This window comes from Falco punctatus (genome assembly GCF_963210335.1).
Source record: "Falco punctatus genome assembly, chromosome: 5".
Lineage (NCBI taxonomy): Eukaryota > Metazoa > Chordata > Aves > Falconiformes > Falconidae > Falco > Falco punctatus.
The window spans coordinates 82,002,496-82,028,119 of NC_137584.1; the positions used below are offsets into that span (position 1 = coordinate 82,002,496).

Sequence of the window (25,624 nt, forward strand, 5' to 3'; positions counted from 1 at the left end):
CCCTCCCTTGAAAACGGTGGTGCTATTGAGAAACCGGCGAGGTGCCCCTCTCTTTGAAGTTTTAAATGCTTTTTAGGGGTGTTCTCCTTAAGCTCCCCGTCTCCTCTGCGTTTCTTCCAGTCTGATTTGGGAAGGGGGGGGGGAGCTGCTAACCTGGGTGCCAGAATTCAGTTAAATTTCGGTTTCGTGTTTTACCGCCCATTTCGGTTTAATGTTTGCATGTCAGAGACTGAAAGGTTATGCTTAGCTCGCTTCCAAATAGCAGTTTTCCATTGGTATTTCGAAAAGCTTGAGGAAACGTTCCTTTGGCCGTAGTTTTTCATAAGCACTTATTTTTACAGCAGCCGCGTTTCGCATAGGGTTGTAGCGGGCAGCCCTCTCGTAAAGGATTGCAGGCATTTGTGCTGGGCTGTGGGGATTTGAATGTGGCTCACCGAAATAAATAACAAAGGCTTGTCGAATAAGAAAAGCTTTAAAAGAATCACCCTAAAATTAGGCCAGCCAGAGGGCTTTGAGTCTTGGCAGTTACATTGATATAAAAGGTGCAGTGCTTTTTTTTTTTTTTTGCCTCCCCCCCCAACCCCTTTTGCCCCCAGGTGAGCACTCCTTCCATTATGGGAAATACAGTCAGCTGATATCAATAATGACTTTTAATAATTTACTTACTTGATCTTATTTTGGTGCTCCCTGACTGATTTCAAACAGGCAATGCTTGTCCTAAAAATAGTTGTCATTGAGTATACAGATCAGGTTGTCTGCTTGTTATAAGGAGGTTGGTTGTTGTTTTTTTTTAAGTAGTAAAAAAAGGTTATGGGTGTCCTCTTAACACCTTCTCCCCCATCTTAATAACTAGAGTTCAAGTTTGTAAGAAGAAAGTGGCGTGCTTGTGACAGGTAAATGCTTTCAGTTAATAAATTTCTAAGCATGAATAATGTATAGTAATACTATTGGTGAGAAAAGCATGGAGTTGTGATAGTACTGAACCATTTAATATTTTTTTTTTTCAGTAAAACTATAGAGGACAGTTTAAAAACTTAAGGTGTCAAATTAACCTTATGATGCCTGTTCCTATTCCTAATCAACTACACTGTCTACTATTATAAAACATAAAATATTTTGTCCAAGAGCTATTTTTGTATTCAAATTATTTTTTCTGTAAAATAATAATGTTTAAAAAGAAAAAAGATATTTTTTTAAAAGTGCTGATTTTCTGTTTGTTCTTACACAGTGTAGTATATGTAGCTTTTTTTTTTAATGAGACAAAAATCTAATCCACTGTCCCTGAAATTTATTATTTTTAAATCTGGCATTGTTTATTTCAGAGATGAATCAATCAAAAAATGTCCAAAACCAGGACAGTGGGCATGGGATTGAGTTGGTAACATTTCAATACTGCCTGTTAAGGCACAGCTACAGGATGTTTGGATTCAGTAGTACAGTTGAGGCAGAGTTCTCTCTTTCCCGTTGCACATCTGCTTAAGGGCAAGGCACAGCCTGGCCCTGCATGTTTAGCTGGTTTGATCATAGAGGACCAACAAGGAACATATTGAAAACACAAGGTACCGTTGTCCAAATTGAAAACCTTTTAGAACACTGTACTTAAATGTACACTGTACATGTTATTGTTGTTTCTCTGAGGTTCATCTAGTCATCATTTATGTAATAGTCCAGGCATCAATAATTCATTCTACGTCCAATAGTCCTTTGGGTTGGGCCCCTTTTAACAAAATCCATCTGTTTCTTGTTTTATGGAGTGGCTTTACTTCTTTCCTATTTAACATAAATAAAACTTTTGGAAGTAGACAAGTATAAATCCAGAAAAATATAGTATGTCCAACACTTGTTCAAATTCTTCCCAGAGCATACGGATTTCTGGTGAGGTGCATCCCTGCACAGCACCCCGCCCCACCCCCTGCAATTTACTCTGCAACTGTGCAAGGAATCTTTCAAGTCTTTTGAAATTGTCACTAAAATGAAAGACAAGAAAGAAGCAGAACCTGCCTGGTCATCGCAAACAGCTGTTCTTCTGGAAGTGTTTAAACATTCAAAAAATGATGTATTATTACAAACTGTGCACCAGGAATGCCCTTGCTTTGCTGAGTACAGTAAGGACAAATGCAGGAGAAGAGAATCCTGGTTCTGATGGTACCAACTGATGGTTGCTTCTGTGCATAAGTGAAATTGCAGGCAGCACTGGGATATTCCTCATATTCAGCTGACTGAATTTGTCATTCATCTTGTAAATAAATGCGTACCTACCCCTTGTAGGCAGGACAAGGCTTATTTCATAGCCTTTTGGTTTTCTAGGGAAAGCATTTAATTTTAGCAGCCCCAACTCCACTTCTTGTTCCCTCCCATCTTTATTACATTCTTTGACTTCTTACTCACTAGAGAAAATCGTTGAAGAAAATGATAAAGATTCTTAAATGGAGGGAATTTGCAGAATAAACACAGCGAGGCAAATTGTTATGTGAAAGCAATTTATATTGCTGCACATACGGACTGTCACAAGCGCTGCCTGAAGGACGGGCAAACAAAGGGCAGTGAAATGGACTGGGGGTGAGTCTCCAGCAGATTATAGCAGTGACTGGCAGCAGGTTTCTCTTCTAACAACTTTATTCCTCCCTGTGCAACTTAAGCAGTCATGCAGAGTGCCATATGAGCAGTGTGCAAGAGGAAGTAATTTGGTCATTAATCATTGACAACATAGCACTAAGAATATACGATCATGTGCATTTAAATAGCATCTGTCTTGGAAACTCTCTGTAATTACGACCTTATGCACATCTATGGTCATCACTTGTCTCAGTGCTAGATATCATGAATGATCTTGCTGAAGCAGTTGTTTCTGGCCGGCTTTGTTGTAGGACCATCTGTACGCATACATGTTTTATTTCTCACAATAAAAGTGAAGTAATGCTTTGCGCTTACCCTCCCGGGTAGTGTGTTTTCACTGTTCTTGGCACGCTGTTAAGCTCTAAGATCTTATCCCATATTGGTGCAATATGGGAATACTGCACTGCATGAATTGTAGGCAGAATGGAGTAAAGAAAGAAATTGGTATTGATTGTTGCAAGATACAGAGAGTAAAGTGGCTTCTGTTTGTTGATGGAAAATGGGGAAGGAAAGGAAATTTAGGAACTTAAGGCCTGTATTTTTACATCTGTTTTTGGAAAGCATCTTTGCAGTGTAAGGATATCCCACAGTATTTTATGCAAAAGGACCATAAATCTTACTCTGGGGGGTCCAGCTTTGAGTAATTTTACCTGTAACAAACATGACTGTAGATTTCATTTAAAATTTGAATACCAGAGGGATGCTGAGAAAGAGCTGCTTTGGATCCTTCTCTGCTGTGGTAGGGTTGGTGAGATACACATTACAAGGAAGCTAGGATAGCCTTGTCCTCACATAGGGATTTGCAGAGGAAGGGTGAGGAGAAGTTGTACGTATATTCCATGATGGCAATGCACATTTTTCATATTTTGGTTAAGATCGGGCTGGACTCTCATCTGAGCCACAGGAGTCAAGACAGTGACAGAAGGGAGGAGAGGGCTGTTGGTATTCAACCGCTCCTGAAGGCTGCAATATGGCTGTCTGCAAGGTTGTTAGTGCATATCAGCATCTTCTCCAGAATTTATCCTGTGCCAGTTTCAGTGCTGGCACTGAGGATGGCCGTCTTACACTGCATTGCAAAGAATGCCACCCAGGGTCCATGATGTACTGAACTCACGTTTCCGCTTGCGTATATGCATATAACGTTTGATGTTCTCTGTTAGGTCTGATTCTCATAAGCATTGCTACTGATGATTTGCAAGAGAAACAGAACTATACCTTTATTTAGGAAAGGTGACAGGCTGGGAGACTGTGCTGGGGCCAGTGGATATACTGCAAAAGAAGGTACAGTATGTATGAAGAGACCAGGGAGAGAGAAACCTCAGTCTCCATTTTCTCCATGTTCTTCTGTCAAAAAGTGGTCTTCGTTGCTTTCTTCCCTCTCGGGGGAACAGATGCCACATCCAGTGCATATTTAGTGTCCATTACAGTTCTTAAGAAATCCTTGGAAGATTAGGGAATGCCATGAAAACACAGTGATGTCTTTGTAATGCTCCATCATAAGATTCCTATGCTCATACAGTAGAGTCCTCGGGTGGGAGAGGCTACTTGGGTCTTTCATACCTTGTGGAAGAATGTGACTTTAACTTAATTAGAAAGAGGGTAGTTCACAGAGGCTTTAGGGAAAGCAGAATTTTTTGTCCCATACTTGAATTCAATGTAAAAATGCATATTTTATCTTGCTGGCATCAGGACATGTGGCCTGTGTCCCTGAGGATGCCTGTATTAGCTCATTAGTATACACCAAATAAATACATTTCATAATTCATACCAAATGTATGCCTAGAGACCTGTCATAAGATTCCCTGTTGCCTCTTGTATGAAAATGTAGGAACTTTGTGATGGTTTTACACTCGGATCTGTCTCACTAGTAGTCACCTCTGACTCCAGCAGAAAACTGAAGCTTCATTGTCCTACTGCTCTGACTGGAGCACTCAGCCCATTTAAATACGTGTGATGAATTGCAGCTATTCAACAGGGTGGGGATGCCAAACTTTGAGAAGGAACTCGTTTCTCTTTTAAGAGTTGTTTGTTGCCTAGCAACGACATCTACAGGAAAAGGTAATTTGCTGGGGATGATCTAGGAGACAAAGCGAGACTGTGTGGTGCTCTGCAACAGAGACCACTCTGGAGTGCTTCTAAGGGAAGCAAAGGAGCTGAAGAGGTAGGTTGAGAGAGCCCCCAGAGGAGAGGGATTGCTTTCAATAGGCCAGCTATCTGGGCACAGATTTAGGATGTGAGAAACCACATTCTTTGCCCTCCTTTGCCTGGAGGGATTTGAAGCCTCACCCCAGCAGAGTGGTTGAATGCTGCAGGGTGTTCTGGTAGTCATAGTTACTTTCCCTGAGGTTGTCCCCTTCCTGATAGATCAGTAGACTCTCCTGTAACCAGGTGTCTCGCCTCTCAGATTAAGTGGTATAAACACAAAGCGAAAGAGTCATTCTGTCTGCTTTCCTCTCAGGGAAAGTTCTTGTATTTTATACATCATTGAGCAGCTCCAGACTTGCTGCTGTCATATTCTAGTCTGGTCCCAGGGTTAAGATGCTGTCTCCTGGGATGTGGGAGGTTTCAGTTGAGTTCTGATTAATGCCATTCTCAGGACAAGGACTTGAACTAAGATTTTCTAGCTGTCTTTAGGAACAAGAGACAAAAAGAATACCATCTAGGGAAGCTGTAAGAGGATGCGAGATCAATTTATAGACTAATACTGGGAAAGTAGATTGGGTGCTTCTGGTTTCCCTGTCTCACAACACAAAAACATGGGAACATTCAAAAAAATTTTTAAAAGTAATAAAATTTAAAAGAATTTGCAAGAAAAGAAGGGTCTTAAGTTAAAAAAGCAAACAAACCACCAGCTCCCCCCCCAAAAAAAATAAAACCCCAATCCTAAGCAAACCCACCAAAAAACCCACAGACCAAAACCCTCTTGTGTGAATATCTCTAAAATACCTGTATTTGTCAAAATTATTAATGATAAACTTTTTACAAAGTGTATTAGACTCTGGGCTTCAGGACACAAGCCACTCTTTGTTACCAGAGATGACAGTCACAGCCAACAGACAGTCACATTATCTCTTGTGTATCCAGGACAAAGGGACAAAGTTCTTGTTTTCTCTACTGAAGAGGCAGTAGTGGAGAGGAAATACGGGTCTGTCCTCTCTTGTCTTCCAGGCAGGGTGACAGTTCCTGGTTTCTCATGGGAGTACAGCAATCAGCTGTGCCAAACTCCTGCTTGTGCTTGCTGAAACACAGGGTGGCAAGAGTAGCTCTAATCCAATGTTTATGCTTTACAGGCCAATGAGTAGTAAAACCCATCTCCTGGCAGAAATCTGAGAAGCCATGGAGCTGCATGACTGTATTATTGTTTGGAGAAGTGCTGGCTGCAGATGGATATAATCTCTCTCTTAGAAGCTCTGTCCTGTCTTCTGTGTCCTGCTATTCCACCTGCCTTGCTAAATTCCATGATGAGGAGCCAGCCCAGCACTCTCCACAGGTGAAGGACTGCAATTGCTGCCTCTGTAGTCCTTTCATGTCAGGTCTAGGGTCATTCCTCCTCTGCAGAAATAATAATAATAAAAAAAACCAAACCATAAAACAAGTCCATTGAACTTAGTATGATACACGGAGTGTAACGGGTCAGGACTGGGTTACTGGTGTTCTGCCCCAGGCATATTAATTGACTCATTTTTTTGTAAATGTTTCCTTTGCTATTTCTCTGGTTTTACCTAATTTAGCCATCTTAAAATTGTTTGCCGGTTTTCACAGACAGATTACATGGCCTCCTGTTGCTCTATTATTATTTCTAATTATTACTCTGGCTTTATTTTGTTCTGTGATATTTACATCTTTATTGAAAGGAAGAGCATAATCTCCTCCAAAATTGCCTTCCATTAAAAAGTTTCTATTTGTAATCCTTTTGCAAAGCTGGATTTTTTTTTTACCTTTCTACAGACATCTCCAAATCAAATTCTAACCTAAAGTTATGTACACTTTCAGAGCAAGACTTCTAAAATTTAACAATAAAATCCTGCAGTTCCTTACTGTTGCAGAGTAAGGCATTCACATAGAAGTGAAAATAATTTAAAATAAGTCTTCTCAAATCTGTAGTTTCTTCTGTTTTTATTTGTTGGCTGGGTTTTGTTCTTTATTTGTTTCACTTCGGCCCACTGCATCATCATTTTAATAATCATGGGGTTTTTTGATAGAAGAACATCATAATCTATGGAGAAATGTCTACTTTAGCCACTGCCCCAGGTTAATTATGAAGTAGGCCACAAGCTGCTAAACCATATGAAGACCAGGATATTTCCTGGTACATGCAGAAGTGAAATTTTAGCAATTTGAGAAAAATTAGGATACGTATGAGTTTTGATGCCTTCAGGATTAAAGAATAGCAATAAAAAGTTTCTCAGGAATTGGCTACTTGAATTCTTACTGTCTTTCTGTATCTGACTTCAGCTGCTTAAAAGTTATGACATTTGTATAAAATTCAGCTGAAGTCCTAGAGTAGTTATTGTTGGTGACCCAGAAGACCGTAGGAGAAATGTGTTGATTTGCTTTTTCCCTTAAGAACTTAGCTGAAACCTTGAAGAGATTGTGTTTCTTATGAGGACAAAAGAGTGATGTGGTCCTGGTTAAGACCAGGACTGAGAGGAATGAATGGAGCAAAGCTTTCCGAGATGCTGTGCTTCAGAAAAGTGTCATAGTGGGTTTTGCAAGAACATACGGATTTTTCTCTCCCCTGGAAAGAAAAAGGTACACATTCATTTCTGAAAACAGAGTATGAAAACTTCCTTGTTGGAAAAGCACACGTGAATCTAAGTGGTACACCAGCTGTCACCAGACCCCAAACTTTTACTAACTGATGCTTCCTAGGTATTACCATAATCTGTACTCTACACTGAGTCTGTGCCAGTAGCTTAAGCAGCTTCAGAAGGTATCACAGCATCTTTGAGGAACTGAGGGAATGCAGATGTGGTAGCATGGAGATCACTTAGGCAGTATTCCTTGGTGACAGCTGAGGGAGGAGGTGGGGCTGGGAAACAGGTTTTGCCAGCGGAACAAGCCAGCTGAGTAGTCTTCTGAGTACAGCTCTGCTTGTGTGAGAGAAAGTGAGGCTGTGCCCTCTGACAAAATTCCATACTATTTAGCAGTAGAAACTTCAACAGCAGTTTTCCATCTTTCTCCTGAAAACCTTGAGTTCAGACTGTTATGCTAACAGGGAGTAGAGGCTTTCTGCATCTTTTTACTGTCCTCTACTACAAAGAAAAAACTTCTGGAGTAACCAGAACTTCTATACAGAATGTCTTCAAGCATAATTTAATACCATTGCAAATGCAGCTTTTGAGAGAACTGGTACCATAAGAACGGGGTTTTCTCATCTCTTTTGCTCCTCGTGCATTTCATGTCCCACACACTGTGAATGTATTTTCTGAAGACTTTAAAAATAACTCCAGAAGCTAAAATGAAAAGGTTAAAATGTAACTCTGAAGTTCATCCTACATGTGATACCTGAGTACCACCTTCTGTGTCTTTCAATTATTTAAAGAATTTTTAAATCGAATCTGCTAAATAACCTTAAATTCTTTAACAGTAGCTACTTCACAAATGGTTTCTAAGAGTAGATATACAAGTTGGTTTGAGAAGGGGAGAGGGGGACCAACTAGGATTCGATACTGAATTGGTAGGGTTAACACATACATTGTACCATTATTACATATTTTATATATATATAAGCAGAAGCTTAATTCTAATGATAGGTGAATTTAGCTTCAAAATTCTGCCTTTCACAAAAGAAAAAGCAAACAGCACTTAGATTTTTGGGGACTTGGTTTCTTTGTACTGACTATATGATATTCCTAGTACTATGCCAAAGCGACTGTAAAAGGAATCCTTTTCCCAACTTGACTGAAAATATTTTATTTAGAAGTTAAATATTCTTCATTCAGTGTTTACAGTAAAGACACTGCATTTAGTTGATATGACTATATGCCGTTAAAATAGTAAATAAGTTACACATTTGTTTCAGTGTGTTCCCTGTAATGCTGGTAAAAGCTGTGTACCAGGCTTTTCATATAGAAGTACACAAACATGTGGTCTGTTGGGTGAAAGAAAAATAGTCTGCCCTACAGAAAATTATACAACTACAAAACCTGCTGGGAATTCTGCCATGAGTGCGCATCTGCTTTGGCATCTTCTTTTCTGTAGTTAAGTGCCTAAAGGCAACACATGAGTGTCCTGAAGCTAAGCTGAACACAGAATTGCAGGGAGAAGGTCTCCTGCATCAAGGAAAAAAAAAAAGAGACAGCCAGCTCAACAAGGATTGTAAAACTGACTATTATTTCAGAAAGTTTTTCTTCCTTTTTGTTGCGTGTAATGGTTAAATACATACTAAAACTACATTATTTCAAAATGTGAGATTTCTCAGCATTAAGAGGCAAAAGTAAATGCTTCAGAAGATCTCAAATGATGGCAGCGCTGGTTGGAATGGACCTTAAGCATGTTTTTATTTTAAAGCTTGTGCTGAAATGTCTCTAACATGACACTTGGCCTTTTACTTTGTTATCTTAAACCTACCTGGTACACTGAACACATACTTTGCTTGGTTGAGCTTGTAAAATGTGATTGGCAGGCTTAGACATTGCAACATGGAGTGTTAGTGCCAGTGTCCAGAGACAAGCCAGAATAGGTATCCTCCTTTGTCTAGAATACAGTTTGAAAAGGGGTGGGTTACTTCAGAGTCACTAAATGCAGAGGCAGGACAAAGATTCTGATTTCACCTCCTCCGCAATAGGTTGGGATCATATATACATGGCTTTAAAGAAAGCTGTAGTGAAAAAAAAATCCCAAAACCCTTGTCTTCAGAAAGTAGCAAGGTGTTCAGCGGTCTGCTAAAAAATCAAGTAGCTTGAATGTTTAACTCCTGGGGAGTTCGTTGTACAGTCCTATACATCTCACTTAATGAAAGGGGGAAAAAAGCTCTAAAATTTGCTTGTTATATTTAAGATCAATGTGAGAAGGCCATGAAATCACTGTATATTATTTAAGCAGATATTTACTCAACTGTGTGCTGTACAAGAATGGCATAGACCTTTCCCTTTGAAGCCTACAGCCTAAAGTAAATGAGAAAACTCTAAAGCAAACCAGGGAACTTGCATCTCTTGTAGAGTTTTGGAAGCTGTAGGCGGTATGATTTACTAATGGGCAATTAAATTTTAAACACTTCACATCATGACTTGTGACTTATTTTCATGGCTGTATTTTTATTTAGCATTGGAATGCTGACTCAGCAGTATAGCAAAAATTAGTAAGGCTCAAAGACATATTGTGGTGTTTCTATTTGAAAGTCCTAGCTACTATAAACTACGAGTGATGCACAGAAATGAATGTAAAACACTGTAAATCATTTGAATGGTTAATAGTTAGCAATGAAGCCCTCTTATCTGAGGGCAGGAGATTGTTTAATTTACCTGTGTGCATTTGCACATCTGTTGAGAAGTCCTGGCCCCCAACATAGCTTCTGGTGCACTGCTGCAGCTCCAGGTGGGCAAGCAAAGAACCGTGAATGCTACGTGATGTTGCGTTGCATGAATCAACAATTCATGTTGGTAAGAAAAGAGTAAATCTTTTCTAAGGGCAAACTCCTGCCTTAGTTAATTATTGGAGTTGTTATGCATTTACGTCCTGCCTATCTATAGTGCAAAGAAAAATCTTTTATCTTTCAGTCATATCTTCTAGTGCAGCTATTTGTATGAAGTGAAGCCAGCTTAGTGTTCAGCTTATGCTGTCTGGGGGTAATTGCCACCTGACAGAATTTTGTATGCTGCTTCAAGGAAAATGTCATCGACACTTGAAGTTATTATTAGCCATGAATCTCAAACAAACAAAAGATAGAAACTCTCTCAACATCTCAAACAGAAGTTTGAGTTCCAGATTTTAGCTTGGCATTGCATCATCTCCTTAGATGCCATGAGGGAGATGGCGATAATCTTTCACATTTGTGAACCACCCTTTATCCGTAGATCTTGAAGCATGCGCGTAGCAGGAACTGCTGTACTAATTAGAGCACTTCTATTATATTCTGTATCTTGTGAAATTAAAGTGATATTTCTGTATGTATTTCACAAAAGGATGAACTAAGAAAAGGGGGAAAAACAGCTGTGAAAGATCGTGTAAGAGCCATTAGTATGGTCAAGAATAGGAGCCTGTGAATTTTGTCTTGCAGTTCTCTGTTCCTGCTGCTAAGCAGTGTTCCCATATGGTATGCTGATTTCCCATCCTGTGGATGCACTTTACCGTTTTCTTGTATTGGATATTCTTTTTTTTTCTTTAGTAATATTTTTTCTGCTCAGTAATCTTAGAGGAAATTGCAGTACTTGAATAGGGGCTTACAGAAGCCTTACCGAAGTGTGCAGTACACATTTCTGTATCTTTCCTTCAGTGGAGACTCCAGAAACATTGCCACTCCCTTCTAGGAAATTGTTTGGTTGTGTACATGAGTTAATACAGCCCACATAACTTGCCAAATGTGTGAATAGCCTTTGTGGGAAGGCAGCAGTGTTAGCTCTGTTTTAGCATGCTGGTTGTCTGTCCTTATGCCTAGTAAAATGTTTGCTTACAGTGGTTTAAAACAAAATGGGCTGAGCCCATAGAGAAAAGGATCTTCTTTCTCAGCAATAACTCTGGGATTAGGTTAGACATTTCATGTAACAACTTGGTGAAAGAGTGGAAAGAATCAAAAAAGCACAGCCAAATTAACAACAGATGTAAGAAGGGAGATGGCAACTTAAGAACATGTTTCTTGTAATGACAATGTATCTGACAGTCGCTGCCTGGCCCTTGTAAAGTAACATTATTTCAAGCAGTATTAAAATGACAGCAAAGCTGAACGAACTTAACAGGATTCCTCATTGTTAATACAGATGCCACCACTGAAATATTTCTGTCTGGTACACCTTAGGTACATGCATCTCAAGGGGGACTTTTATCTTTTCCCCCTGGGTAACTAGTGTTCTGTGATAAATTGCATCATTTTTGAAACTAGTAAGGAAGTAATGCAGTCAAACCGTTGTGTTTAGTTACTGTAACTAGTTTACAAATTCTGATCGTTGACAATTACAAGAAACTGGATGTGTTCATAGGGCCAGACACTTGCAAAGAAATTCCTCCCTTGAAAAGATGAGTTAAGTATTAATTTACACACTACTGCCCAGGCTCTTGAATACTAGGCCTTAATTTTGGAATTACCAACAATTTTGCAATCCCCCTCCCTTTGTATTGAGGTCTGAGAGATGCCACTTGACAGGGTCCCACTTTCCTTAGAAGCACAGGTTGCATCAATCCAGCCCTTCACATGCTGGCCATGGTTTGAAAATGCAAGCACTGGCAAGAGGGTGCTTACCATGCAAAGCCTTGCTATGATTCAGTCTTCAGCCTGGACGTTTAGCGTTTCTGATGTGTGTGCTGCCTTAATGTAATGAGAATTAAGGAAATGGGACTCAGAGTCATTGGTCAGTGTTGACTGACATAGTGCGTCCAGGATTGTGATGGGGCAGATGGAGCATTTTTGGTAAATTGTCGTACTGATTTATGTTTCCTGTTTCATTATATACAGGGCTATCTTATTCTGTCCCTGTGAGGTTAGAATGATCTGTTTTCACTAGGAAAATCATCCTATGGCGTAAGAATTTCCAGAAACATCAAATATCCCACCCAGAGACATTTCTCTAACAAACTGAAGAGAGGTTCACTGGTTAAAAATAAATTGCCATTAATCTAAGCAGACAGCAAAGTATTTGAAAACCACACAGTATTTAAGTGACTCTGTGTGTATCTTTACACTGCTGGCTAAATGTCTTGTATCTGTAGCTTGCCTTTCTAAATGTTATGTCACTGTTTCTGAATAACTTATTCTAGGTAAGCAAAACCATCTACATTTCATCCTCGTATGAACATCAATAGTATGTGCAACTACAATGCTGGTTTTTTCCCTCTATTTATTGGTAGGACATACAGTTGTGACTATCCTGATTCCAGTGTAACTACTCAAATTTATGGTTCCCACAATTAGTGTTTGCTGTGCAAGATGTCCTAAACATGTGAATGATTTGATAGGACTAGTGTATCTATAAAATTTGCTTATGGTTCAGTAAGCTAGTTCTCACAATAGCTGAAATATTTCCCCATTGGGCCCTGCAAATTAATGTTCTATTTTGAGCATGAAACGGTATATTCAACTAGGTTATATTCAGATGGCAAAGTACTACCAAGCGTCATATTTAGGACTGTGATTTAGAGTTTTAGAATAAGCCATCTGATCTGAAAAAGTATCTCGCTTTGGCCCTTATTTAAATATTGGTTTTTAATTTCTCTTAATTATTATTTAACAATAACTTGAAAGTTAGAAATGAATATTTCAGATGCAATATGCAGCATGTAAAAGTGGAGACTAAAGCACCCTAATCTGTGAGGTTTTGTTAGTTGTTTTAGTGATTATTTTTTTTTTTTGCTATTTGTGTTGAATTGATTTGCTTCTCTTTTGCTTTATATGCTGTTGAATCCTTCATATTTCTGAGAAATAGCTATTAAAACAGAAGACAGAAATAGGATTTATATTTATGCAAATGTATTATGTCTGATTGATTTACGTATGAAAACTGAAATATCTTGCAAAGATAGGTAAGGACTATGTGTCTTCCTCTGCCAAACAAGGGAGCTGATGATAGTAATTTCCCCGAGTTCCACATGTTAAATCAATAACAGGATTAGAAGCATAAATTCCTATTCCCCTGCTGTATCTAGTAGATAACACTTTCTTCCATGTGAGGTTGCATTTTAATGCAAAGATGCTGCTTACAGATTTGATTTTTTAACTCCACAGCATGAAATGGCCTAATTTTTTAATGTTGTGTGATAATTCCTTACTACCCACAATACAAGTTTCATTCAGTGCTTTCATGTTCTGTTTTTTCTGATGGTGCAATAAAGCAATTTTTGTTTCAGAAGTGAAGGTGGGAAGCATACTAATTTGCAGCTGGTTGTTCCTTTTTATTCCCGGATGGTAGAAAGAACAACTGTGGCTCGTTTCAGTGAAAGAAATGATAACCTAGCAAGATGAGATAGGTGTTCTTCACTAATTGGATATGTGATTAAACACTGCAGTTAATGCCACTGCAACACATTCAAAGCTCCTGACGCATCCCAGGGTGCGTTTGGGATGGTAACAGGTGCCAAATTATCAATTTTTAGAAACCTCTTCCCAGTGAACTGCACCAGGCTTCAAGCGGAGTACCATACTGCACAGGTGCAGGGCTCAGCAGCTGCAGCTGGCACATCCCTGTGGTACACCATGCATAAACAAGGTCTTTCAAGTGGTGGAAGGTTGAAGTAATTGATAGAATTTTAAAACCTGTTACAGGAAAACTGGAGGGGATGGGGAAAGGGAAAGTTGCAGTATGAAATGAAACTATGGTTCCAGACCTTTTCTGGAAAGAAGCAGCTACATTTTCTGCCAGTCTGTTCAGAAAGTGTGTATCCTCTCAGCTTCACTGCCAGTTAGGTGCTAAATGTGTCTTAGCTGCTAAAATGAGTTTTTCTGTAGGTGCAGGCTGCCATATCTAAAGACAAAATATGGAAGTATTACTGTTGTGTAAGACATACCAACTTTATGCTGTAGTCAAGGTGAGAGTCTCATCACGCTTTTTACAAAATTACTGTGAGAAATGAGAAGATCGCTATCATGGACAAGCTGCTGGCTAAATCTAGTTGATAATGTTGTTTTCTCTTCTGTGGTGTCTCTGCCAAAACATTGTCCATTTTAAGATTATTTTTTTTCCTACTTTGAATATTTCTCCTATGAAGAGCTGCAGAAAGGCTTTTACCCCTTTCAGTACCATGAAGTTGGTGTTGAAGTTCTTATAGAAAAAAATTTAATGAACTTGTTTCTCTGATTGCGTGTTAATCTTGGTGATTTAAAAAATCATAATTGTGGAAATGCTGCTGCACACATGTTGCCAAATGGAACAGGGCAAAAACACTTAACAAAAGACCAGCACAAAACCTTGTCTTGTTTTCTAACATTTCTGCGGGCTACAAGTAAAGCTTTCCTAATAAAGCTCATTTGTATTTCTCATTTATCAAATTTAAGTTTCTCAGGTTTAGAGTTTGTTCTATCGGGAAACATTCATAATAAAGTAGTTTGTTGGTGGCGCCCCTACTTCGATACAGATTTTTGACCATCTGTTGCCTAGCGGGCAAGTAAACCAATAAAGGAATAAGTGGAATTTTCCTGGCTGAATTCTCAGAGGAGCCCTCAGGAAGTCTCACCTTGCTATTGGCCTGTTGGTTGGGTTCTATTCAGCAGACTTTTTGTAATTTTTTTATTTTTTTTGTTCTTTCATTGAGAAATGGCTCAGAGATAACAGGGAAAAGAACTGTTGAAACAAGATACAGGTTTCTTTACTTATGCTAAATCTTTGCTAGAGGCAGATCTAAAGATGTGATGTTCATGTTTTGGATAAATATTTCTAGAAATGTGCTGTTATTGAGAGGTCTGCGGGGGGAAAAATGTCCCCAACACCAGATGGATCCTGGTTTTATTGCAGTTTAACCCTTAGAGGGTCTTAAATCCAGGGTAACACTAAAAGGAACCAATTTCTAGTATAAAGACTAATGTTAAAAAAAAAAAAATAAATGTGCTATTAACTTTAAGAAAGCAACAAAACAAACCCGAACAGCAAACCCAGAAATGCTTGTATATCTCTTGGCTATCATCTGTGATAGAAGTAAAGCCTGAATGCTTTGCCACAGAGGTTTAGCAGACCTCTGTCTGCTGAAGGCACTCATATTTAGTCTTTGCTGTTGCCTTCAGCACTGTGTGGAGCACATGGAGGACACAAAGTCTTCAGTGGCATGGCACTTCAAAAAAACATGACTGAAGTTGCCAGGGCTTTGTGGGAGCAGAGGTCCAGCCCCCACAAACCTCACGTCAGGCTGAACATTTAGCACGTAAGGAGTTTGTCAGCGAACAGTTTGATAGGAGCTGTGTGGCTTACAGCTAGGGTATGAAAAACCTGCTCTTGCAGGGTAAGTGAGAAAAGCTTTGCCGGCTGAGTGTCTGGAGAACGCAAGCTCCTCCTGCAGAGAGCATGTCCTTTCTAAAGGCATGTATACTAGCCCTGGAATGGAGAATGTTCCTCACCTGGAGTCCTGCCACCCTTGTCTCACATATAGTAGGTCCCTCTTTGGTAGTGAGCAATGTGTGCTTTGATGTAGACTTGTTGCTGGAAGGATCTAACAGTTCCCTTGGTTTGATAATGCCTGCTTTACTCATACATAATGAATCTAGGCAGGATTAGCAATATCCAGTGTCAAGCAGTGGCATGAAAGGATGCTATTGTTTTCCACTTAAAGTTATTATCTTTTGAGTTGTGTTTCTGTATGATACTCTTGTTGAGAAGAGATAGTATTGCACCAAACACTTGCTAGTAATTACCTCCGATGTGGGAGGGACATACTAATTTCTATACTTACTCTTTGGTTCCTGTGCAGTAGATTCCATCTACTGTAGTGCTGCTCTACTACAACACATCCTTCTACCCTGCAGTATCTATACGGAGCACTTCCTTATAACCTCCACCATACGGATTTTAACTGCTGGTATGGGAATGACTTCGTCATTAGCATCACTGCTAAACAGTTGTAATGTTTTTCACTTCATTAAACAGTAACTACGGGCAACTCCTGTCTAGAATGGCAGTCCCTGTAAATGGTCAGAATGTTAGTGTTTGCTAGCCATCCAGTATGTCCCATTAGACTGTAGTCTTTGCATCTGGCGTGCATTGCCTTGTGTGGTGGTGTGAGCAAGACACGGATGAACTTTCTGATGAAAGGAAGCACAGAATATCTGGGTCAGAATCAGAAAATATTAGCATTTGTTTGGTTTGGCCCAGAGTTATATCGTTTCCCTTCAGTTCATGGAGTATCCTGGTATGTTCTCAGGTGACCTGTGGTTCCGGTAGACTCACAGACTATTAATGCTGTCATCGTTCATCTTATTAAGTCGAGGTATTTAAAAGACATGTAGATGTGGCACTTAGGGACATGGTTTATTGGTGGGCTTGGCAGTGCTAGGATAATGGTTGGGCTTGATGATCCTAAAGGTCTTTTCCAACCTGTATGATTCTATGATGGCAATTCAGAAACTATAAGTGAAAGTCCCTCCTACAGAAAATCTGGAGCCTGTTGGAGAAGTGGAAACACTTCAGGCATGGGGAACTGTGCTTTTAAGGCACCCTGGCACAACCCTGCTGAACATGAGTGCAGGAGTTGATGCTAGAGAAGAACTACTAGCTTCAATTTGAAACTGAAGACAGCTGAAGTCTGCCAGATTTCTTGGCCCTGCCGTAGTGTCTTGGTTCAGATCAAGTGCACTGCTGAAACAAATCTCCCGATCATTCCCACTTTTAGTTGACACTTGTGGAGCAGTTCTGGAGTGTGCAGCCTCGAGTTCTTTTCAATTGAGCAACCTGAAACAGGCGCTCTTGGAGAGCAGTGACACACACCTCTGCTATTGCTGGGCATCTAGTCTTTACAAATGGAGCAGAGGAAATCTGAAGAAAACCCTGGCTTCCCTAAATATGATGATGAATTTAGGTCCATGCTACAAAATATTCCACTCTATGGATACTCATTTACTGTGCTTTAATACTAATGTAAACAAGGTGGCTATGCAAGTATTTTTTTTTCTCCCCATTTATTTTTTCAGTTGCTATACCTTACATTCTGATAGTCAAAATAATTGTTCTAGGCAGGAATTGGCACATACTTGAGCCTTTAAGTAATATGATCAAATGTTGCCTTTTTTTCTTTTTTCATTACATTCAGATGAGATTTTTAGAATAAGGTCTCAGCTCCTGTTGCAACCAAACCGTTTTCATGTTTAAAGGACTAGTTTTGCTGACAAGCCTAACGACACAAAAATATTTTCTTCATTGTGACATTTTGTAATTTCTCCTACTGTCTCTGTGGGACATAAAGAGTATCAAAAATGATCATGTTTTTTTAACATGGAAAATTACCATCTATAAATATATAATTTCCAGGGGTCCCCTTGCACCGACTGCATCTTTTCTCTTGCTTATTGAAATGACAACAGGGTACTTGTTCTGCGTTATGTTTTGTCACTTGAATTTGGTTGAAAAATATTTTCACATGCATTTTTATATTGGTGTTTGTGGATCATGAGAGCAGCTAACTCACAGGTGGAGCAGAGGAAAGTTACATTTCATCAGTCTTCAAGAATGTGGGTTTTTTCCTAGTTTGAAAAGACATGTCTATATTTTAATCTCTGCATGAGAGAAAATATTTATAATAATTCATATGAAAGTATTTCAGAATTTTAAGAAAGAAATAAAAGGTTGTTTGTGCTTTACTGTCATTTGCTCTGAATATTTAAGGTGACAACAGTTCTTCCTGCTGCGTAATTGGTGCAGAAGGAAAATGGAATTGGAAAGATGTGCCCAGGCCACAACATCAATATTTCCACCTTCTATATCTCATGTGAACAGCAACCTTAATAGATTTCTCCTTGAACTGACAGCTCTCCAGCACTGGCACCGAGATTTGAACAAAGACAACAACCATCTTAACACATTTCCTAGCTGGAAAGAGAAAGAATATTCCTTGGAGATCATAGAAATGGGTTAATGGTAGACTTGAATGATGTAAGGATTTCCGTGCCATAATTTTGGATTTATAAAATGTTTTTTGGAACTTGGGAGTTCCCAGGTCTGCTAAGCTGTAGAAGGGGACAGCATATATTGCTGGAGAAAATCGTAAGTGCACTTGTAATAGCAAAAAAGATACCGGAGTTCTTGTTATAAACAAATGGTACTGTAATTTTTCAAAAGTTAAGAAAATAAATAGGTACACAACATATGGTTTTATTCTGGTTCTGATTGTTAAACTCCTCTCAAAAGACCTAATGGACTTTCAATTTTCCTTGCACAATTAATGGCTGAAGAAGAGCCAACAACGTGTCCGGGTGACAAAGAGGGCTAATGGTATCTTGGGCTGCAATTAGAAGTGTAGCTAGCAGGTCAAGGGAGGTGATCCTTCCCATCCACTTAGCACTGGTGAGGCCACACCTGGAGTGCTGGGTCCAGTTCTGAGCTCCCCAGTACAGAAAAGATATGGAGCTACTGGAGAGGCCCTAGCAAAGGGCCACTAACATGATGAAGGGACTGGAGCATCTCTCCTGTGAGGAGCAGGACGGTTCAGCCTGGAGAAGAGAGGGCTCAGCGGGGAGCTCATCAATGTGTATAAATACTGGAAAGGGCAGGTTAAGTACTGGTGGTGCATGGATGCTCTTGTGCTGCACACTGCCCAGTATCATCTCATTCTTTTTCAACTTTCCATTTGTGTTCACTGGCTGCCTTGTATTTTATACTGAAGCTGTACATTTTGAGGGCAAGGAAATATTTTACTCTGTTTTGTTAGCACAGTAAGTATGCAGTAACTGAAAAGAATATAAACAGGAGTAATATTAATTGTGGGATATATGAAGTACTTTCATACGAGTTTAGTTTTAAATACTTACGCAGTAAGTTCTAAATGCTTATTACATTGATTTTAAAAGAATATATACACAAGTTATTTCTTAAATACCGAATTTTTATTTTTTAGGAGTAATTATTTATTTTATTTCTGTAGAAGTGACTTTACTGCCAGAGTGCCACCCTGTGCATAGGTCCAGGTCAACAAGAGCTTTTGCTGTCTCTTCACGTGGGACTCCCAGAAAAGGCGTGGAGTTTGGGTTTGGCTTATTGCAGGAAAGGGGATAACTTTTCGGAGGGCTAAGAGCATACTCAGTAGGAAATTGGAATCATTACTCCCTCTGCTCCTGGTGTGAGGCATTTGGTTATTTTCTTTATTTATTATTTTTATTTATTTTTAATTAACAGTTGCCATGCTTTCTGAATGCAGATGTCTTGCATGTCAATTTGTAGCTATATCCACTGGCACACCAGTTATTTAGGCTGACCCAGATCATGTTAGCGTGAACAGGAATTAAGCATCTGTGTTTTGCCAGCACTGGTAAAAATCCTTGAGCAGTTTAAACAATACCAAATATAAGACCATAAACCAAGCTGTTTATATCAATGTATGCACAGAAATAGTATGGAAGTATCCCTTGTCCTGATAAATTTCCCCCCTGTTTCATTCATCAGCATCCCCTTTTTCCAGCATCTGTGGGTGCCACTTCTAGGTTGGTTTCTTTGGGCAGGTGAATGTTGCTTCCCGTGCAGGAGCAGATGCAGCAGACTTTTTATGCTTTGCAATATATAAATGTTCTGACACACAGATGTTCTGGTAGAAATTGGTTTTGAAACTGGCTTTGAACATAGAAGCCAATATATCCATGCCATTGGCTTTGTTCTTGGGTTCAGATGTTGGTGCCAGCCAGGCAAATTATTTCTATAACCTTATTACCTAACTGATAAAGTTCAAAGTCATTTCAGCCTTTCTTGGTGCAGCAGGTGACACTTGTGAGCTGATTATATGAACCTGGTCCTAGCTGGCAGGACAGTGATGCTGAGGAAGTGGCAGTCTTCTAATGGCAGCAAAGGACAATCTCAGAAGGAATTGAAACAATTATGTACCATAGTAGTTATGTAGTGAACCAGCTTGCAGATACATGATCAGTAGGAAGGTTAGTCTGTTATTACCTTGAAATGCAGACAAAATATGTGAATATCTGTAGTAAAGAAGAGGAGAGAGTCTGAAAGACGGAGGATGTTACAGTTGGTGGAACATGGCCTGGGGAGAAGGGACAGTCAAGTTGGGGCATAGCAGATAAGCTCAAGGAGAACCAAGTGGGTAGTGAGACCAAACAGAAAATTACTTTAACTCTGTGCGGGCTGCTCTAATTAGCATACTTGAGCAGAGAGAGCCCCTTACTCACAAAGCCCCCTCCCAACAGAACATGGGTGATGACAAAAAAGAACACTACCTTTAAATGGAGTTGAGGCTCATAAGGACTAGTGAGGATTAAGTATGACTAAATGTAGTTGTAAACAATTGCTCAAGGTGTATAAAGGGGTTTACCATCTGTTAAGAGGGGTGCTAGCTTTGTGGATAACTGCCTAGCACCCATCTCTGCACAAACATGCAATAAATGATATCTCAGTTTTGTGTGTGAGATTGGCTCTTTCCACAGCAGGTGAAGAACTCCATTTGTGAGACAACAGGCGCAGGCAAATCAGTGTGGTGGAATCTTGGTGGGTGTTTTGTTTGTTGTGAGTTTGTGGTTGGGGGGTGGTGGTTTGTTTTTGTTTGTTGTTTGTTTTTTTTTTTTAAGGGGTCCCTTGACTCCAGAAATTGGCAAAAGAAAACTATTCTATTCAGAGAAGTGATTAGGCAAGAAATCATTATGGAGAAGATCTAATGCTCATGCTTAATTTGGTTGTTTAAATATATTTTTATCACTTTCATTTTAGTGAGCTATTATTATTGAAGGGACCTGGAATAGCACCATACTAAATCACCTCAGCTGGAAGCTTAAGTCACCCTTACTGGTGCTGTGTGAGGATGAGCCTGATGAATATTTTCTTTAGTGGCAGAACTGGTTTAAGAGGTTTCTGCCACACCCTTTGTCACCTCCCTAATTACGCCAGTGCAAGTCTTTGATGGCTGCTCCATAAGCTTTTATTAGTGAAATGAACTGGGTTTCAAACAAATCTCCTCCTCCTCCTCCCTTTCTCTCCCTTTTTTTTTTTTTTTTTTCTCTCCAAACCCAGGCAATTTCTTCAATTCCGTTTACAGCAGCTTTTCCTTCTCCATTGTGCACAAAATCAGTTCCATTAGCTCAACAGAGGAGGTGGCAAAATTAACATCCAAAAGGATTTCCACTGTTCAAAAAATGCCTATGGTAGTGGAATTTTTCCTCCTTTCTACAATACCGGGTAGCTTATCTCAGCCTGGCGGGAAATCAAGGTGCTCAGGTTTGTTTAACAAAACTGTGTTGGCTAACTCTTGATTTGTATCCCCTTTTAACATACAACTGTTTTAATGGTATTGCTGTGTCTCAACCCCCTGACTAGCAGTTCTTAAAAGTCTTTTCTAGCAGTTTTGCTACTGTTTCACACATTTTTAGCTATGAACCAGTTTTCCTCTCTGTTCAGTGCTTTACATTCTTTTTTCTATCTGTATTGCAGGGAAGTGTGATGGTGTGCTAAAAGGCTGGTTAGCTACCTGCCTTATCAGCCACCTTTAAAGCTGGTCCCTCCCAGTGCACATCCTATAGAAAAAGCAAAATACCTTTTCTGAAATAATTTCATTCTGAGCAGATGCTTTAGCACGTGTAGATAAGCTGTGTAATATAACAGCTTTTTCTGATTTCTTTCATTCTGTACGGTAGATGACCTTTTGCTGGCAAATCCATCGCCCACTCAGTTGCTGTGCTGTATGTGAATTTCCTAATCAATTATTTCAATCGTAATATTGTGGGTTTGAACTCTGTGCAAGTTTCTGATCACTTTCATTGCTGCTGTGATCTTCCTTGCAATAGGAAAAAATACTGAAGAATTACTTGTGATCTCTTCCATCACATGGATCTACCATCACCTGACACTTCCTTTTTATCTTAGAAGATAATAGACCAGTTATGAAGAAGGATGTGGAAACACAGTAGAAAATGTCAAAGGCTTACAAAAATAAGTGTAGAAATCATGCAATATTATTGATCTTCATCATCATCATATTCCAGTGAGTCATGTTGCGCTTGGAACGAATGAAAGATCCTTGCATAACTTTAATACATAGCTTGAGATTTACTTCATTTATGGGGGCATTTTGAGATTATGAGCGTATGTTAAGAGCTGACCTCTCTTCAGGGACAGTGACTCAAACCAGCAAAGGGATAAGCACATTTATTGTGTTGTGCTGCCCTGTTGGGTTTGCGCATTATGACTCTGCCATCTGAATGGGTGTGTTGCAGGGACACTGGATGTGCAGAAGACAACCCCTTCCCTGCCCTGAGAAGCTCGGTGGTGCCAAGTAGGGCTGGTGGTGTTGCAACAGGGTCAGGGGCTAAGGGGACCTGAGGGAGCAGTGCTTAACAAAACCTGTGGTAGGAAAGAGGGAGAGGAGCACCTGGTGGGAGAAAACAGACAACACAAAAGCATTGACTGTTTAATTTGTGAAGGGGGAGGAATGAGCTTTAATGCTGTGGATGGTGGTCCCCATCCATAGGACCAGCCCATGAAAGCAATCGTGGACAGCTGGTGTCTTGGGGAGTGTGTACCAGAGGGGCAAGAGATAGAGCCAGTGCTGCAGCCTGCATACACACCTTCCAGGCTTGTCACCATAGCCTGGGAGAGGCTGTCTGGGGAACCTTTCCAAGGGCTGTGGCACTTCTGTTTGCCTATTGCTTGCCTCACCTGATATCAGATCAATTTACAACACGCAAACATCCAACCTTTGGGGCAGCCTCTGGAGACTTCCTTCCAGGCTGAGTTACCACAATACAATTGCAGCACCTCTGCACTCTGGCACTAAATGCTCAGTTCGACGTCCTGAAAGACCTGTAAGGTGGCCACAGTTTCTGACCAGAGAGAAAACCAGTTAATGAACAGGAAGGACTGAACTATGAAGAGACAAAGCAGTGATGATACAGAACTGCTTAGATTGGTTAAAGCAGCATCTGAAAAGGAGAAAACACCCGGTGCCAGCAAGTGCCAGGCTAACACAGGGTGGAAGAGCAATATGAAATGCTTGTATGCAGTGCTGGGTTTGGCATAGGCTGTTATGAGCTGGACGTTGTTCTAAGCTACCTAGAGACTCTGGAAAACAGAGTGTGATGGTATATAAAAGTGGAGGGAGAAAATATCTTACCTGGAATACAATGACTAATTCTGTGTATTTCTCTACAAAGTGATCTAGCAGGAACAATTAGACACAGATAAGATAGAAGAGTAAATAACTAAAAGAAGAAATTACACAAGAAGGATACAAACCACTGAAAAGCATAAAAAGGTGATGATCAAGCCTTTTTAGAAAGGTATGAGAGCAAAAGACTAACTTGAAAGCAAATTGAAGAGTAAATGTTTTATTGAACGCATAATTGACCTATATAACTCACAGCACTGAGATCAATGTAAAAAAATTTGAGCATTTAAAATGATTTTTAAAAATAAGCACTTTTGTAGACTACGATGACATTCGAAATTACATCAGAAGAGATAAAGACATTTTGTGTATTTATGTAGGCATCTAACAGTAGAAGTCCTCCAAGTCATAAGAGTGAATGACATTTAAAGAAAAAAGAAACCCTTATCTGAACAGAACTGAGACACAACTGTCTACATCTTGTGGGGTTTTGTTCTTTGTATGATCAATCAAATATGGTCTGTCTCAAAACACTGAGCTAGATGGAGCATTGATCTTACATAATTTGGTAAATCCTGATCACCTTGCACACATATTTTTTTTTTCCTGTGAGCTTTTTTTGAAGGAATGGTACCTCCAAGGTATGAATAGACAATAGAAGGGATTATACATGAGTAATATTTTTTTTCTCTCTTGTGTTACTTCATCTCTGAGTTTGGGTGGATTATCTGAGGGTTTGGTTTTTCAAAGGTCAGTGCTTTTAAATGGGTGATTGTTGTCTGATATTTGCATTAGACATATGAAAATATGGCATTCGAGAAATCTTGTCTGTCTTCATAATCACTAAGAGAGTTATCAGATACACTACATGGACAAGTTAATTCTAGTCACCCATAGCAATTCTCCTTGATAGAGTAAAGAGATGTCTTCATAAGTAGCCCCCTTTTTGTGAGCATCCTTTTCTCATAACAAAAAGAATATCTTAGGATTGAAATTGTAACTTATGAACATGGCAGTTTCCACTGAAGAAGGCAAATCAACATACATTTTATTATCCATTATTTATGTAGAACTAGCGTGTGCTAGGCACTTTATAGAGGGATTATAGGAGGGAATTTCCCTGAAGAGGTTACAGCACAAAGAAGCTACAAACAGGTGCAAGCGCAGAGATGGGAGGCAATAGAGTACAAGTGTCTGAAAGCAGACATGGAGTATCTTCTACCTCAGATCTGTAATTTCCTGTCTCTTAATGTATGGCTGTTGGGGTGGGGTTTTTAATGACTTTTGTACAGTGATAACTAGGATTATATGCATTGTTAGGAAAAGTCACATAAAAGCAATTTCATACTGGGGAAAAACACAAATCCTTTTCTTTCCCACTTGCTGTAGCCTCATAAATTGTGAGTGTTTTAGCTCAAGTTTCTCAATATAATGATTCCCAGGCAGTGACTGTATCCTGAGTAGCAAGCAAACACTGATCACCCATCCATTGCTTTTGGAAGACATCATCCTCTTACTGCTGCTGGTTGAGTGGAATGCATATTCTAACCTCAGTCTGAAACTGCTCTTTAGGGTTATAATTCCTGTAATTGTTAGCAGTTGAGGAGCAGATACAGAAATCCCCTCAGCTATACCTTAAAGGATGTGACAATCTCACCAGAATGGCAGAGCAGACCTTAGAAGGTAGCATCTGCTTCAGGCACCTCAACTGATTTGTGAAATGGGGAAAGAACTTCCCTGTAGTAAAGTCTTTCTCATTCTACACTTTACTTTGAGTCTGGGTGCATATTATGTAGCACCTGGAAGGATAATGTCTGTCCTTCAGAAGGAATTATGAGAGAAGTATTGGAGAGGTAACAGAACCCTTCCTCACCAAGAAATGAGATGATTGCTGTCTGGGTCAGCACAGAGACTGGAATTAAATCACCATCAACCTGCTCTGTGCGTGATGAACTGACAAATGTGTTGGAGATTTAGGGGTTTTTTTGTATGCAAGATACAGATGTTTGGAATTCAAATTAATGAAAGCTTGGATTAATTGTACAGTGCAAACATATATTAATTTAGGAACCTGGAGCTTGCAAGGGGCTTTCTATGTCTGCAAGCTCAATTTCTACTTGTAATG

The 25,624-nt window shown here is 39.6% G+C and overlaps 1 protein-coding gene across 1 annotated transcript in view; it reads left to right on the top strand.

Moving 5' to 3' along the window:
- KCNK1 (potassium two pore domain channel subfamily K member 1) overlaps window positions 1-25,624 on the top strand; it is a 35,641-nt gene that overhangs the window by 1,306 nt on the left and 8,711 nt on the right. The window lies entirely within an intron of this gene.